The 17,420-nt window shown below is 27.8% G+C and overlaps 1 protein-coding gene across 4 annotated transcripts in view; it reads right to left on the reverse strand.

The window, feature by feature from the left end:
• LOC121125853 (probable G-protein coupled receptor AH9.1) overlaps nucleotides 1-17,420 on the reverse strand; it is a 339,881-nt gene that overhangs the window by 119,637 nt on the left and 202,824 nt on the right. For all 4 annotated transcript variants that reach the window (XM_071891541.1, XM_071891554.1, XM_071891551.1 and 1 more), the window contains one exon: nucleotides 309-334. The gene's annotated coding sequence lies outside the window, so the exon portion shown is untranslated. The remainder of the gene's footprint in view (nucleotides 1-308; nucleotides 335-17,420) is intronic.

The following is a 17,420-nucleotide window of genomic DNA, read 5'->3' on the forward strand; positions in this document are numbered from 1 at the left end:
GTTGATTGTTGTGAGCTCATGCTTGATGATTAAACTCTTGCAGAATTTCTTGATTCGAAAATATGCTTTCTTATTGGCAAATAAGTTGTTTCAGATATCGACTGCGTCATTTTAGGATGCCACTCTTTTATTTACCTCAGTACCCTTAACATACAAAATAAATATATGCAGTGATCGAACTCTAATATACCATGACTGCACACTATTAAATTTTACTTTATTCCATTTTTCTACAAATTTGTGTTCTGTTGTAGTATCTTATATATAACCATAATATTTTTCAATTTTAAATTATTATTGTTACTTACGTAAGTTCTATTATTCCTTGAATTACCTGAAAAATATAATTATTAAATTTAATTTTTGTAGAATATAACTTTTTTTTTTTCATAACGAATTTATATCATTTGGCTAAGGAAATAATTTAGAAAAATTAACAAATTGGTAATTTATAAAGAAGTTTTTTTGTAATTTCTTGAGTATATAATTCTTTAATACACTTTCGTCTTTTTTATTTCATTTCATAACTCAAATTATACTATTAGAGTTGTAAAAAATATGTAAACATAGGGAATTTATCTAGGAAGTGATCGTACTCATGAATTAAGGAGTGGTATACTCATGGTTTGTAAGGAAGTAATAAGTGTAGTTGTTTTTGTTCATGTCTATATCTATAATATTTAAGAAGTTGAAGTTGAATTGGTGTTTATTTCTTTCACCTTTATAGCTCAATTGATAACAACTCCATAAATATTGGAAAAATAAAAATAGAATTTTAAAGATGCCTTAGAAATTTTCGTGAAAGAAAAAACAGAAAAATGTTCTATATAATAAAATAAATACAAAATAATAAAACTTGAATTCTAAAAAACATCAGGATTTAAATGGAGAATGATAAAGGAAATTTTTTTTTATAATAGAATCTAAGGGATCAATTGGTCTATCCAAAGTTGATATACAAATTCAAATTTACAAGAAATTAAAAAACCTTTTAAAACCCTATATTGCGTTGGGAATCAGAATTTGAGGAAAAACGAGTTTTTACACACATAAAAAAATTTATAAATACTCTTAATAATTGTATCTATTTTTTATTCCAAGGTGAACCATAATGTACAAATGATTAATTAAGTGGTTATTTTTTACTCAAATTATTTCATTTTTTGAAATATATCCTCCTTTTTTTTGTGCAAAATTTAGTAAATGTATTCATAATTTATTTGTTGTAAATAAGTGCATTTTTTTGCATCCAATCTTTGTTACTCCCAGTTGATTATAATTAAAAATGCAAAAATGATAATATTTATTTATGTTTGTTAATTTTGTTTATGATTTAATGTAGCTTTTGAAATCATTTAATGGTATTTTTACGAAAATTGGCGTTAATTGAATGGAAAAAAAGGAAAATACACCTTCTGTTTAAAAGTTATAATATAGGATCGTCATTTTTAATATCCACTTTAGTTTTATAGTTCAGCTTTAAATAAGTTTTGACTGCCCTTATCGTCATATTCCAATCTTTTTTATTATTTTGATATTATTTATATTTTTTTCTATATTTTTGAAGACATTAATTGGAACGTTTTTGCTTCTCCCCCTTGCTACAGATATCCATCACAGCTTTTGTCTTCAAAATTTTAAAAATTGTTCTAAATGAATATATGTATCTATAATATTATTAAACTTTCCGATATTTTAATGTAGCATCGTATATATTATTACTTTCTATATGAAGAGGCAAATAGAAAGAATTCAAAACGGTACTATGTTTCTATATATCCCTCTCAAAAATACAGAGTATCATCTGGACAGAAAATTGTTTCAAAAGTTTTTAAAAGCACTTGTGTCAAGCAAAGAAAAACCCATACTAATTTTTTTTAAAGAAATGTCTTACGATAGACCAGTGTTGTTCAGTATAGCTGAGTTTAAAAAAATAAGGGTATTTAGACGCGCTCATTATGTATTAATTATCTTAAAATTGTGTGGCTAATTGATCTAAAAAATAACACCAAAGCAATGAGCATGTGTGTGTCTTTTAGTGGGAATGGAGGTCTACATCGAACATGCTATTTTTCAAATTTATATGGGCTTAAACTAGTTATTCAAAGCAATAACTGAAACGTTAAAAGTCTTAAAGCTGTTAATAAAATCAAATTTTTTGATAAATTTAAGATTGTAAATTATCACTATATTTTTAAATTAAATTTTCTTGTTAGGTTTGATAAAAATTAAATAAGTTTATATATAGTTTATTGTTTTTTGTTTTTTTTTGTATATCATATTATTAAGCAAATTTAAAACATGGGATGTACTGTGCAGAGTTTCACACATACATGGTACTACTGTTGTTTTTTAATTCACCTTATTTAAAGTTAGATCCAACCTATAAAAGATAGCTGTCAAATTTTAATCACAATCTATTCTTTAGTTTGAGAGTTTTTTTGCTAACCGTGATGCTATTTTTGTTATTTGCAAAACAATAGATTACAAACATTTTTGTGCTTCAATTTGGCATTGCTTCTTCATTAGAAAAAACCACTGTTCAAGCTAAAGAATGACTTTAAAAGTGTTATAGGGTCTCCGCTGCATATATTGATTGAATTAAATTATAATTAAAAAAAAAAAAATTCAACAAAAAAAATGGTTAGGGCGATAAGTTTTCATCCCTTGCATTATTAATTAGTATTAAATTAAATTTTGGCCCAATAAAATATTTTTATGGGACAAATTAGTTCAAAATATTATGAAAATTAAACTTATTACCTATTCTAAAGTAATATTAAATATGTTATGATAAGTAGTTTATTTTCCATCGTCGTTGTCACGATATTTCTTATTATGCTTTGAAAACCACTTTTCTAGTATAAAATTTGTTTTATCTTCTTTAATTTTTATCTTAGATTATAAAACATACTAATAAAATATACAGTAAATAATATTCAATAGATCGTCTTATTCTTATAATATCATCTGTAATACCAAATAATAATAAATTATTTTTTTATATTTATAAAATAAAATTTAATTTAATTGTTAATTGGTGACACTTCATCATAAAAAAGAGTTATTTGTGACCCAACCTATAATTTTAGTGATAATGCTCAATTATCACTTAATTTATATATAAAAAATACAAAATGTAAGGATTAAAATTAAAATTTAGGAATGTTTATGTTAAATTAATAATTTAATGAAGAATTACACGATATATTTAATCACTGAAAAAGTCAGCGTAACAGACGTTTATGAAACCATAATTACAAATATTATTTTGTATGCTCTTACAAGTGTTTAAACTTGTAGATCTGTTAAATAGCTGAACTAAAATAAAACAAAAATATTTCATAAACACAGATATATTATAAAATAATAAAACAGAACTAAATGTTTTCACTAAATTGTATAGTGTCATTTGTACAGACAAATCAAGTTTTTTATTCCTTAAATATATTATTTGGGGTTGATATAAAGAGTTTAACAGGTTCAAAATTTGATGTAGTTGGTAATCCCAGGAGTTTTTTTATTTTTATTTTCCAAAGCTATTAAAGTATCACTTAGGGTTGTTTGTGGAGTAACATCTGTAAATCCTTGTTGGTCTCATTGTAGAATTTATAACTCTTAGAATATTTTTGACTAGGGGAGGAGTTGCATTTTTGTTAATTACCTTTTATTTGTTTGGTGCCCGCAGCTAAGCAACTCTTTTCTAAAACATTATACAAAGATTACCCTCTCATTTTTCCTTTTTTTTTATTTTACTTACCTGCAAATCATAGTTTAGACAACTTTATGGACATACACACTCCAAAGACGTACTCGAATAAGAATTTAAAGTCAAGTAGCTGGGAGTTATGTAGTTCAATGTAACAACTTTTTTCCATTTTTATCCGTTATTTTATGAAATAGACAAAAAACCATTAGCAATTAAAATTTACATACTCTTATTTACAGAGGCATCTTATTTTTATGACATATGCAATATCATAAAAACGAATTAATAATATCTAATCAAAGTAAGAGCAGTGAAAAAGCATTATTTATATACAAGCCAATTTAGAAAAACGAAAAAAGTATTTACTTTATAAGAGTCATTTAGTTTTTTGACGTTTATATATTATTTTACTTCTGTGGAGGACATTTTTATCCATTACACTTACTTTCCCTTTTAATTAAATCTTGAAAGTGTTGACACCCTTATTCACAACGAGGCAATAAAAAATAAAATAAAAATAACAGTAATATCTAAATAGTTTCATGCCATATTATATATTTCGTTTCATGGGTGTAATAAAACTTTATGTTTTAAAGTAGATTGATAGATTAATGACATTTTGTGGGTATATGTACCAAAGGGATTACTGATAACTTATTCACAGTTGTATATAAAATATGTCCAATCAGTATGTCAAAATAGAAGAAACCGAACATCAACGGTTTAATCCAGGATAGTTTGACAAATTTTCTAGAGGAAACAGCTTATTTGGCATTACACTTTATTATCAGCTATGAAATGGAGGAAATAAACCCAAAGGTCAATAATCTCTCAATGATAAGACTGGAATTACTCCGAAGTCGATCCTCAATTAAAATTTCAATTGCGACAAAGACTTAATCTCTAGTAAACCCTTATTGTTACTCTCTGTCTTCCAGAAGCACAAATACTAGTTATATGTTTGTTTCCCAAAAATAATATAATATTGATTACAGCTTTCAAAAATGAATAAAAAATCATCATTTCTAAGTAGCAACAATGTAAAGTTGCTATTGGTTCAACTAATTTCACTATATTCTTACAATAAATATATTTAGTTTTCTTGAAATTGTGGTAATAATTAAATATGTATTTAGATATATGATGCATCAATACAAGAAATCTAAACAAAAATCAAAAAAGTAATTTTTTAAAATTTACAGATCGTATTTCATATATTAGTTTTGAATACTTCGATGTTTTATAGTTTGGCTCAAAAACTTTGTGAGTGAGTTTATGAATATATAACTAATAGATCTGAAATTGAAAAAAAAGAGAATTTAGTACCAATGAATTTTGAGTGTTGCAAAAGACTTACTTCACGACGATTTATTTTTTTAAATGATAAAATTAATTTTTGTGGTGTTAAATGGATGAAAAAAAATTACACATGCAAAAAAAGGGTACTCAGCCAAATTAAATGTATCTGACCCTTCATAAACTTAGTACTTAAAGGGGCAAATATATATTTTATCAATGTTTGATAAGATATTTTGTCCAATGATGGTCCATATATTCAAATTTATTTGACATGTTAAAGTACTTAGTATGTTTGTTCTAAATTAGAGGTGTCTTTTTTGTCCACGACACTTTATTGATTATCAGCATTAACTTTCAAAAATAATCATGAAACATATGTATTATTAATTTAACTCTTAGCTAAAACTGGGATTTTTTTGTTGTAGATTTTTCGAAAAATTAATCAGAGGAATTTATCTATAGAGAAAGGAGAAAGAAAAATAGTAATACTCCAATATTGTTGAAGTAGTTAAACTTAAAAAAAGTGTTGCCAGATGTTGTAAAGTCATTTAAGTTCATTCTCATGCACCCTGTATATTGAATAAAATTATCTTTCTAAAATTAACATTTTTAATAAATGGAAAAAAAAAAACTTTCAAAAATAAGTTACACGGCTAATTTGTTTCTCTTTAGTGAAAGTACTTATTTTTCAAAACAATTTATATAACCCAAGGCCTCCATATTTTAAAATTTAATTCTAATAGCATCTTAATGAGCTAAATTATTCATGGTTAATTATTTATAAGAATGATTGAACTATATTTTTTATAGTTCAAGTAGGTTTATTATTATGGGTATAATGTAGAAATGTTAAAATCGTAGTTCAATGTTATCATCTAATAAGAAAAATTAACTTGATATTTATGCATATATAATATTTCAAAGTTAATGTACCAGCAATATAAAAATAAATATGTATATATATAAACGCTAATAACTATTTTAAGTTTGCAATCTTGTGATTTATTGTTTTTGTTGATAGACAGCATATGCATGAACATATTTATTAAGTAGGTAACTTATAAGTTGTTTATGGTAGCATATTATGATTTTGTACATAATATATTGTTCTTTTTACATATTATCTATATTAATAAAGAAGTTCTAGCTGCTTTTCTGAGAGGATTTGTTATTAGGACTAAGCTTGTGCACTTTAAGATCTGCGAGTCACATTCACTATAAAAGAGTTATATAATAATATTATAAATAATAGGGTTAACTGAGATTTTGGTTAACCAGTGGATGAATAATACACCTAAATCCATAACAATAGATTTATGTATTATAAATAGATTGTTACTCGTAAGCCCTTCTAATTTCTCTACTTTTATTCAAATTTAGGGGTTTAAATATATCACAGATTTTACAGTCATTATGTAAAGAAAAACAACAATTTTAGCACTCGATAACTTATATTTGGACCAAATTTTAATGAACTGTTCCTATAAACAATATTTGCATAATTGGTAAATTCTGCTTTGAATTTTAGTCCTTTAAAAATAAAAAGATTTGATTATTGTTTTAGTTCCCAATTTTTTAATTACCCTATCTACAAAACATATTTTCTGACTTAACAAATTGAACAATATCTTATAAATCTTATCTGGTTCAAAAATAAGATGTAGACACTTTTTAAATTGTTAATAATAAAATTATTATTTTCGAAAAAAATTATTTGTTTATAAGAATTAATATAAAATGATCATTGACCTAATGCAACAAGTCATAAAAAATGACATGGCTTATAATTTTCAAGCACCAAAATGTTAAGTGCAGCTAAATTACTAAAAATTTAAAAATAAATTCAGTTTGTTTACCAAATTTTTATATGACCTTTCTGCTCCATGAAAAGTCCCTAAAATTAAAGTTTTGACTTTTTTAGCACAAAAATAAAGAAAAAAATAATAAACTGGAGAAAAATATATAGTTAATTCAAAATAATTATTTTTAATTCAAAGAATTTAATAAAATTAAGACTGAAGAAAAAGATTTTAAAAAAGCTGGGAAAAAATGTATTCCTTGATAAAAATTAATTAATTTAAAGAATTAATAAAATAAATCACATTTGTAAGAAATTAATTTAATTAAAACAACAAAGTTTTCAATCTACATGAAATTCTTATTAGTTATATATGTTTATTGTTCGTCATAAGTTCTTTAGTTGTCATGATATAATAAAAACAGTATAAATTATTTACTAAGGCGCCGCATATCTCAAGAAACTAGTGTATATCGAAAATGTTGTTCTTATAAAAGTTATGGTTTCCAGCAAAAGACAAATATTTCATGAAGGATAAAGTCTATAAATTAAATTTCAGTAAGAAATGTTTGTGTGATTATCAAATGAACCTGACTTTGCCTTATAGTATTTGTAATTAGAATAAGGGTATTGGAGGAGTTTATCTCTTGTATGGAATATTAGCTATCTAAAAGAGGGAGAGTTGAATTAAGGTAGAATTGGTATCAACAAGTGAGTAGAAATTCTGCTATTCATGCCTGGCGACACATGAACACTACAAAAATTGTGTAAGGTTTCTCTTATAACTTATTTGTTATATTGAGTGTGTATTTTTTAGGGAAGCATATAGGAAAAGCTTACGATGATATTCTCTTTATGAGGTTTACAAGGGTGAAGACGTTGCAAAGGTCCAAAGTTTAGGGAAAGGGTGAAATTTAGGTGCTTCAGATTCAATATTGGAGAACATTCACATATTTTCTATACTTATCACAAATACTAGTAATTTACACGTATTTTATGACATTTTTCTTTAAATCTTGTTAATTTAAATACAAAATTAAAATATCTGAATATATTTACTTATTTTTTAAGATTCAACCCAATAATTTACAAACAAATATGTATTCAAATGAAATATTTCTTCAAACTTATATATGCTCTATATAAACTAAAAAGCCATAGGGATCCATTGAGATATTTATATATATAAAATTATCATATTTGAGTTATATAAATATAAATTTAATCTCAGAATTTTGTCTAACCGTCCTATATACTTATGGTGGAGTGTGTATAAAATTTGTATTCTGTGAGAAATTATTGTTGATTTCTATCAACAAATTATTTTTATGAATCTTTGGATGCCTTGCAAATTGCACTTAACATAGACAAATGTTAATCTTCACATTAAAAAATAAATAAAAAATACCTAATTCGTGAGAGTTCTTCTTTGTTGAGGAAATTATGCAAAAAAATTGAAAACATTGATTGTAAATATGTAAATGCTATCGCTGACATCATCAATGTAGCGTCCCGTTCAACTGTTCATCGTGATATCAATGAAGTCCTACGGTATTACAGCTATGCACGTTGCAACCTACAACTCCTAATCCTCTAAAGCAGGAAGAAAAAGGTTATCTGAAGCAAGGCTTTCATCAAGCTGAAAGAGCAGCCTCCAGTAAAATATCTTGTCTGGTTCTTCTCATATGAGAAAAATTTACATCCCAACCAGAAACATTACGTGAGGAACAATAAATGGTGGCAAAAGTCCTTCAAATGTCCGTAAGATCATGAACACCAAGTTCACCCTGCAAGTTATTGCTGATTTTGAATCTCAGAGAAATCGTGATCCTAATTTTGAAAAACTTAAAATTAAGCTTGTAATAGAAAAAAAGAAGTTGATGAATTATAAATTTGTGAGAAACAAAATGATTGATCCTAGTAATGTTAAAAAAAAGCTAAGAGAAGATACGATTTCGAAAAATAATTGGTACTAACAGAAGAAGAAACGCCTATTGAAATAAATAATATTAAATTATTCAAAGAACTATTGAAAACCGAAAATGTATCATTGCTTGAAGAAGGTACTGACGATAAGATTAGACCCAACTATAGTGATGGGTTCAGGCATTGAGTAGTTCTTATCAGGAAGAAGTAATTGTAAGCTCAACATTTGAAGGTAAATTTGATAAATTGAATGTACAATTATTGGAAAAAATGCACTGAGAGAAAGCAAAGCCGATTTTCATAAAATAAGAAGAATCGAAGATAAAAAAAGGGAGCAAATGAAGTGCCTTTCATTATCTATCGAGCGTTTTTGAGATCAAATAAGAAGATTGGTCAAGCAGAATATGTTTATAAAGATATTTTGATAAAATATGTTATAAGTCATAAATTACCTCAGATATTATCAGAATTATTTATAACAAGGAAGAAAGATTACAATGTAGAAAAAACTCGTATTATTTCTGAATGAAAATGTGAAGTTTCTGGAGGAAAGTTACATGAAGAAAATACTAGGAAATATAATGTTATGTGTTGTATTCGCATGATAAAATAGTATATATCTTACAATCGAATAAAAGAAATAAGAGATGAATGGGATTTGAGAGATATCAGTGTACTACTTTACTGTTCACCTAACTTCAATCGGGAGGATACTTCAATTATTTGTATAAATGATTTGAACTGCACCACTAGGCTTTTAATGATAGTAGATATTATTTACAGTCAACTGATTAGGTAAAAACAATTTCAAACTAAACATATTATTGTTCTTTTTAAATGTTGCAACTTTAGGACTTTAGGTAAGGATAGTTGTATACGTCATTAAAACAGTTGATAAAAAATATGATGTATTTTTTATCTGATAAGTTTTTGGAAAACATAAAAAATTTAAACGTTTTATGGAATACTTTTTTATAATAAAAACAGTGAAAGTATTTATGTTGGTTGATCGAAGATATAATACATTTTATTCAACTAAAGACTGTTCTGATTTTTAGTGGAACAAACAAATTAGATTCTTCAAACTAGTACAAAGAAAAGTTAGTTTTAGATGGGTCGCTAAACATAGGACCTGAATGGGACACATTCAATATTAGGACTTGATTAATTATATTGATGAAATATATAAAACATCATGTGAGTTTTAAAGTTTTGAATATCAGCAAAACTGGGAACCCTGTAAAGGAATCCTGCAACCATTACTTTTGATATTTTGGGAATTGATGTTCTAAATTCGGACAACCCTGATTTTTATTGTATAAAACTTTTACCAATTTTGGCTCACAGGCCAACAATTATCACTTAGGATTTTAAAATCAAATTGGACACTAATACGGAATCTATAAACCCTAACGGAAACACGGTTGCCCGCGCAAAGAAAATACTTTGCTCCAACATTAAATCATAAGATTTCTATGACGCAGTAGAAACCATTAAAGATTATAGACATTTTTTTTTCTTCTGAAAAATCCTCCATACTTGCGTCCTCAAGAACTGAATTCGTTTGATATTCATTGGTACTCAAAAGCAATCAGTCATGTCATATAAACTAATCAACACCAAAATATCCGACCATAAGGAACTGTACATTAAAATTAATTTATACATTTCCCTAATCATAAAGATAAAAAAGCTTGGAAACTCAATTCATCACTATTAGATATACCAAAAGTCAATGATGAGATCGTGGAAATAACTAAGACCTAGAAATACAATTTCAAAACAGGATATGAAGTGCAAAAGATGCTATCATAAATTAAAGCTATATGCAGACAGACTAGAGCCCGAGAAGCCGCAAACATGAATAGGAAAACTGATATTATTAAAAATATAAATAAAAGGACATTTCAAATCGTGAAAAGAAATTCAAACTTGATCATATTTTCCTAGATTCTAACCTAGCGTTTAGAACCAGATTAAAAATGAACATTATCGAATACTTATCTAAATCAAAAATACAATGTGGTAGTATGGAAAAAAAAGCAATGATTTGTCAATCATGCTAGCAAGTGGAAAAATATTTGAAAATCCAACAGAAATATATAAAGAAATAAAAACCTTCTTCTACGAGCTGTATCAATGCTTCGATTGTATAGCAATTAAGGAATATTCCAGATTTACCCATCGATCTGCATACTTCCACGAAGAACTAAGATGTAATACTGTATGTGGACCGTAAATTCACAATTCCTCCTGATGATAATAATTTCATCGAGAAACATTTAACGATACAAGAAATCATAACTGCTGTGAGAGAAATCTAATAAAACTTCTGAACCATCTGGTTTTGGTTTTGAACTTAACAAAAAAATGTATAATTGAAATTACTCCTATTTTATTACTTTTGTAAGAAAAGATAATGAACGTTGGATATTTTCCTGAATATGCATCTGATGGAAGTATCACGTTGATTCTTAAAAAAATAAAGATGCAAAATTTAAAAAAAAATAGAGGCTCTGTATTTCCAAGATTTTTACATACATTATTTTAAATAGACTAAATAACGTCTCGTATAAAATTTTACATGAATCTCAGTGTGGGTTCTTAAAATATAAGCTAATGGACTGCATTCCTTGCACTCTACAAACGTGTATAGAAAGTGGTATAGAGCTGCGTTAATGGCTGCGGATTTCGCCAAGGCCAATGATACTTTATCACACGAATATATTATCAAAACGCTGTAACGAAAGGTCTTGGAGACTATATCATTCGAATGGTCTAGGTAACCTTCGCAAGAAAAAGAATAGCTATAATGTATAAAAGTAGTGCAGTTATTTTGAGAATAAAATGGGCGTCCACCAGGGAGATTCAATGTCTACAACAATTTTCATCATATGCTTAGACAAACTTATTCGCGATGTTCACTCAGAAGCCACGATAAAAGGAATTCTACTATCTGACAGAAGTTTAAAATACCTGTGCTATGGAGACGACCAAACGATGTTGTTTTTAGGAAGTCCTATCAAAACACTAAAATAAAGTAAAACATGTATGTGCATACTTAAAAGTTTTTCCGACAAATCTAGTCTTTTTGTGAATGAAGAAATACCCAAAATTTTATGTCCTTATGCCCGCCTAATATCCAAAGAGTAGCCACGTTTTATTTTTGGAACAATCTTCAAATCATTAGGATCATTTGTTGGCCCCGATAGCATGTTGATGAGTTATACAGAAATCCTCTCCAGGATAAAAATAGCTTTAAGCCACTACGCTTACCTAAATTTATGTACATTGGATAGAATAAGCGCATGGAGCACGTACATTGTGCCCAAAATCATTCACTTGTTGCAAATATCTCCATTTTGTCCAAATGTATCTTCTGAGATTAATGTAATCGAATATTCTTTCTTTAATATCTTAAAGAAGAAAAATATATCAACTCAAAGAATTCACAATCCAATGAAATATTGCGGCTTAAGCCTGATATCATTTACAAAATTTTGGAAATGCCTCAATTCCTATTGGATCAGGAACCATTTTCTAGTTACAAAAGGATTAAAATCCAAAGTCTTTCAAGAACTGGGCGGATTCTATGCTAGGGTCAAAGAATTTTGTGGTGTGTCTTGGGAAGTAATCAAAAAACTGGAAGTCTCCATGGGATCGGAAATGCCTCTGAAAAATTGCATTAGCTACAATTTCACTGTTGATTTTACATTGAAAGTAGCCTCAGATATAAAAGAGTCAAACTCTCTTGTCAATTAGATCGCACTTTCCTTTCAGGTAAGTCTTGGAATTTTTTTCAACCAATACTTTCTTTTTAGAATCAAAATCAGTATTTTCACCACCTAGTACCTGAGAAGATGTCTAACACAGCCTACACTTACTCCTTTCATTGCTTGTTTAAGCCGTCGCCAAATCCAATGAACTCCACAGCAAAGCATCAAAACCATTAAAAATAAGTAACTAACCTCTCCTGAGAAATGGTTTAAGTACAGAGTACTTTAGGGTACTATTGTACGGGCGGGAAATACTACAAAGAAGGGAGAGCAGATTAATTTTTTCCGCGGTTCAACAAGAGAAACAACCGACTACATACTCTGGGAATGCAGCAGATAAACAAAAATCTACAGTGGCGTACAAATCATCATTGAAAAGGGATTTGGCGTACAAATCATCATTGAAAAGGGATTTGCCGTCCAACTTTCGAAAAATAATTTTTTATCAATAGCTAACGACGGAAAAATCGACTCAATAATTACAAAAGCACAGGATATAATATACAAATTGCGCACTACAAGAGACGATAACTTTGATTGCATTCAGCTATCGACGGTTTTTGATGATTGAATGGGATTATTTCTTTATAATTATTTAATTTGCATTCAGCTATCGACGGTGTTCGATGATTGAATGGTAAATTTGTATTGTGGTACATGATTACCAAAGGTGATAAGAATGAAGGCGTAGTTTTTTTACAATATATTTTATTTCCTAAATTATTATATGAAATCTGTATTAGAAAATTGTTGATTTTATTGAACAGCCTACACAATTTTTTTGTTAATGGATTTTCTCTTAAACTAATTGTCTAATTTTAATAAAAACCCGTCCCATATAGAGGTTGAATTATTTTTAATTAATTATTAATTAATATAATAGTCTTTGGCTTCAATAACAGCCTATACTTGACAGGTTTTGATATTGGTCTCCTTTGGAAGATCCTGGTAATCCTTCGAAATAATGGATATCATATGGAAATTCTTGTAGCAGGAGGATCTCGTGTTGTGTTACTCAAATGTACTTGATAAAAATAAGTACAACGAGTTGACGTCCAGTGAGCTTAAAGGTCTAACACTGAGTTCAATAAAGTGAAAAAAATCGGACCTTACCTTGCGATCATCATGTTTGGTTGTTGATTACTAATTACTTTCATATTCTTTAGAAAGAGGACCTATTTTGGTTTAAGATGAGTGCAAACTCAACATTGTCTAGTTTGGTGCAGACCGTAACAAGGACAATTTCCCTTTTTAGTTATTGTGGATTAAATACTACGTTGATCGATTCCATTTTATTAATAAAGCCGAACACTACCGTCTAGTGGCCAAAACACAACAGCATCCTACTTGCTCATCCGACAAAGTTTTATTGTTCAACAACGGTGGCAAATTGTAAGGGTATGTTGTATAGCCATAGTATCCAATTGATTATTATCCATGATTGATTCATGATTTTATTATCAGGACGACTTTATTTTTCTTTTTAAATTGGAGTAACATGGATATAAATTATGAGTACATAGTATCGCAGCATGAAATATCATCGTCAAATATATACTTTTTTTTGACAACGTGGTTTTGACAAAAAAAATATCAACAAAATTTTTGCCCTCAATTGATATGTATATTTTAGTACATAAATATATTATTTTATTGACCAACGAACAATTCCAAAAAGATAAGAGAACAATGGTATAAAATTACTCATTGCTTCAAAACAAATATATATTTATTGTACTAATAATTAGAACATGATACTATAAATCACTATGTATATTTATGACAACGCAATGCATCATTTTCTAACTTATATATAGATATATGTAGTATACCAAAAGAGACAAAAAAGTCAATGCTCTTGCTTTGTTTATATCGTATACATTATACTGCTCCGTTTTCGGGTTTATATATTGGAGACAATCCTAAAACTGATTTTGCTTAGTTTGAAATCTCTCAGGGCATTTTTGGAAGAGTATAGTTCATTTTAGTTTGATATATAACCTTTGTCGCATAACAATATACCGGCTGGTATGTGCAAAAAATGCAAAATTTAAAGGTGGCCACCCCAAAAAATTGACGAGCTGTCATAATGTTGTATTAGATTACCTGCAAGGAGCCGTAATTGAAAAGAACTAAATCAAACCCCACTCCGTATCTAGTAATAATATAAGCACCGATGTTGATCTTCAATTCTATTCTGTATCCAACAAAAACTTACACCGTTAACTCCGGAGCAAACCCTCACTATTACACTTTGTCTATCATGAGAGCCTAAACTAATAATTACTTTATACTTAAATGTGGAAAACAAGAAATTATGATCTGATACCGACTAATTAAAGACGCTCCCACTTTTTAGGAAATGTTTTATAAACCTTTCCAAATATATGTAACATATCAAAGTTAATCCTAGTAGCACTGGTAGTTATTGAACAAAGAAGAGGGATATTCTTGTTTTTGATGAAACTGAATCCCACTGTGTATCATTAAGGATATTTTAGAGTGCTTAAATGATTATATACAAGGTTTCAATTTTCGTAACTGATAAATTGAAAAGTGAAAAATATATTAAGTTAATTTTTTTACTCAAAGAATAATATTTGTAACAGTACAATATCACTAAAATACCATTTTTTCACATTTGAAGTAGCTGAGAGGCCTTTAAATCTGTTATTGTATTTTTTTTTATTTCCCCCAATAGAAAAGGTGAATGAAGTGAAGGGGAAAAAAGCAGGGACAGTCTAGTGGAGAATTATGTATATGATATAATTATCATTAATAAACACATTGAAGATTTATTTGCTATGTCTGTATATTATGTATTTCTTTAAAATGCAGTTACTTAAAAATAGATGAGTTATAACTCTTTTGGTATACTGCACATTGTTCCCTTGAGGGGAATTTGAAGTAGATTGTAATAATTACATATTGTGTAGTTTGTCAACAAACAAAACTAAACTAGTATACAATTCAATCTTTATAATATTGCATACAAAATAAAGAGATCAAACACATTAAAACTGTCAACATAAAACTAGATAGAATGTTTTTCATAAAAAAACATTATGTTAATATGAAAAAGTATTTTATAATCTTCTCAACGCCAATATATAAAACAGTATATGCATATTTTTCCAAATTAAAATTAGAAATAAAGGTATTGCTCGACGTTTAAATTTATTCAATCACTATTCAACAGCCCAGTTGTGCATTTAGTCTAGATTTATTCTAATCCAGCACTTATTTACAGCTTCCTTTATAGCCACCCCACTTTCTTGGCTGCATGTTTAGATAAATGCATTTAAGAAGCGATAGTCAATTTTGGTGGTCATTAAAGCAGTTTACATAACTCATAGATAATTATAAATCTTGACTATATCCTCATCCCCTTTCAAAAAAATATTACTGCAGTAGTCCAAAATTATATTTTAATAAATCAATTAATAAATGCCAATCCTCACTTTGAAATATATTTTTTTAATATGAATATTATTGGAAATATAAAGAACTTTTGTTAATCTTTAAACTGAATCAATTTCTAGTTTCCACTCGGCTGGACAAAAAAACTCTTTGTCTCAATTGAATAAAGAAAAAACTAAATAATAATTACTAAATCAAACCCAAATAAAATCTCAATAAATAGTTTAGAATGAAACAATTCGCTCAGTGAAAATGATTTGATTGGAATCAATGTGCTTAGTTTCGATCATAAGTTGCTAGTAGAGATGGAAATGTACAATTTATATTGGCAGAAAATAATTTTCCTAGGTCAGATTGATTAATTTTAATACTATAATGTTTAATTGGTGCAATCAGGGGGAAAAGGTCATGGAGTTCAGATTGTACTAATTTTGTTCTAAGTATTTGTATCACAAAACGGGGTTAAGAAAAGCTTTTGGTTTCATATGCTACAACCAAAATTCATAATTTAAGCTATATATTCGTACATATGTATACATTAATTATCGACAAAAAATCGAATAGACAGTCACATACGAGTACTTTAGTATTATACTTGTCGTCTATTTTTCTTCCACAAAGTAGATAAGTACCTTTTAAAAGTGTAAATATTTCTGATATTGCAGATAACATCAAAAACTGAAAAATTTCGACAATTTTCGAAATAAAGTTTTCATTTTGATTGTTTTAAATGTAAATTATGATCAAGGATATTCTTCAGTATTTTTAAAATTAATTTTTGGAATATTAATTTTTTTGTGCTTTAACAAATATACTAAAGTAGGTTTTCCCGGTGTTGCCCGGACATTCAGAATTTAAAAGTTTATTCGGAACTCATTTGCTTCATATAAAAGAAAAAAGAAAATATTATTCTCGCTTGATGTTTTTATGTATCTGTGCAAACTTTTTTAAATAATATAGAGTAGGTTTCCCTGGTGTTGCCCGAGATACTAAGACCTTAAAATTGTAAGAATTCTCCTCGCTGCATGTTTAACAAAGATGATAAAGTTTAGAAAAGAAAAAATATTCATGTTAAACTATCGTTTGATCCTCTTTTTTATATTATAGTCAAAAATCCTTTGATAATCTCATATTTTTATGTACTCAATATCATACAATCTCATGTTAAAATAAATGTGCGAAGATGCGTATCAAAATGCAGAGGGAATAACTCTTAAAATTTACAGTCTTTTTATTTATATAAAATTGTCGGTTTTTAGTCACAAAATTTGTTTGCAGAAAAATGCAATTTAATGACCACCATAGTTTTGAATCCCATTTTTGTTTTACCAGAATATTGGGACATTCCGAAAAATAACTTCCTGATTTCTGGGAACTTGATCAACACTGAGGAATGACTCCTTTCAAGGCTCAGACTGCTTACTTATATTAAGCTGATTTAAAACATCTTTTGTTGTCCCTAATCTATAATATCCGTTATCTGCTTCATGGA

The sequence above is a fragment of the Lepeophtheirus salmonis genome, chromosome 1 (assembly GCF_016086655.4).
Source record: "Lepeophtheirus salmonis chromosome 1, UVic_Lsal_1.4, whole genome shotgun sequence".
Taxonomy (NCBI): domain Eukaryota; kingdom Metazoa; phylum Arthropoda; class Copepoda; order Siphonostomatoida; family Caligidae; genus Lepeophtheirus; species Lepeophtheirus salmonis.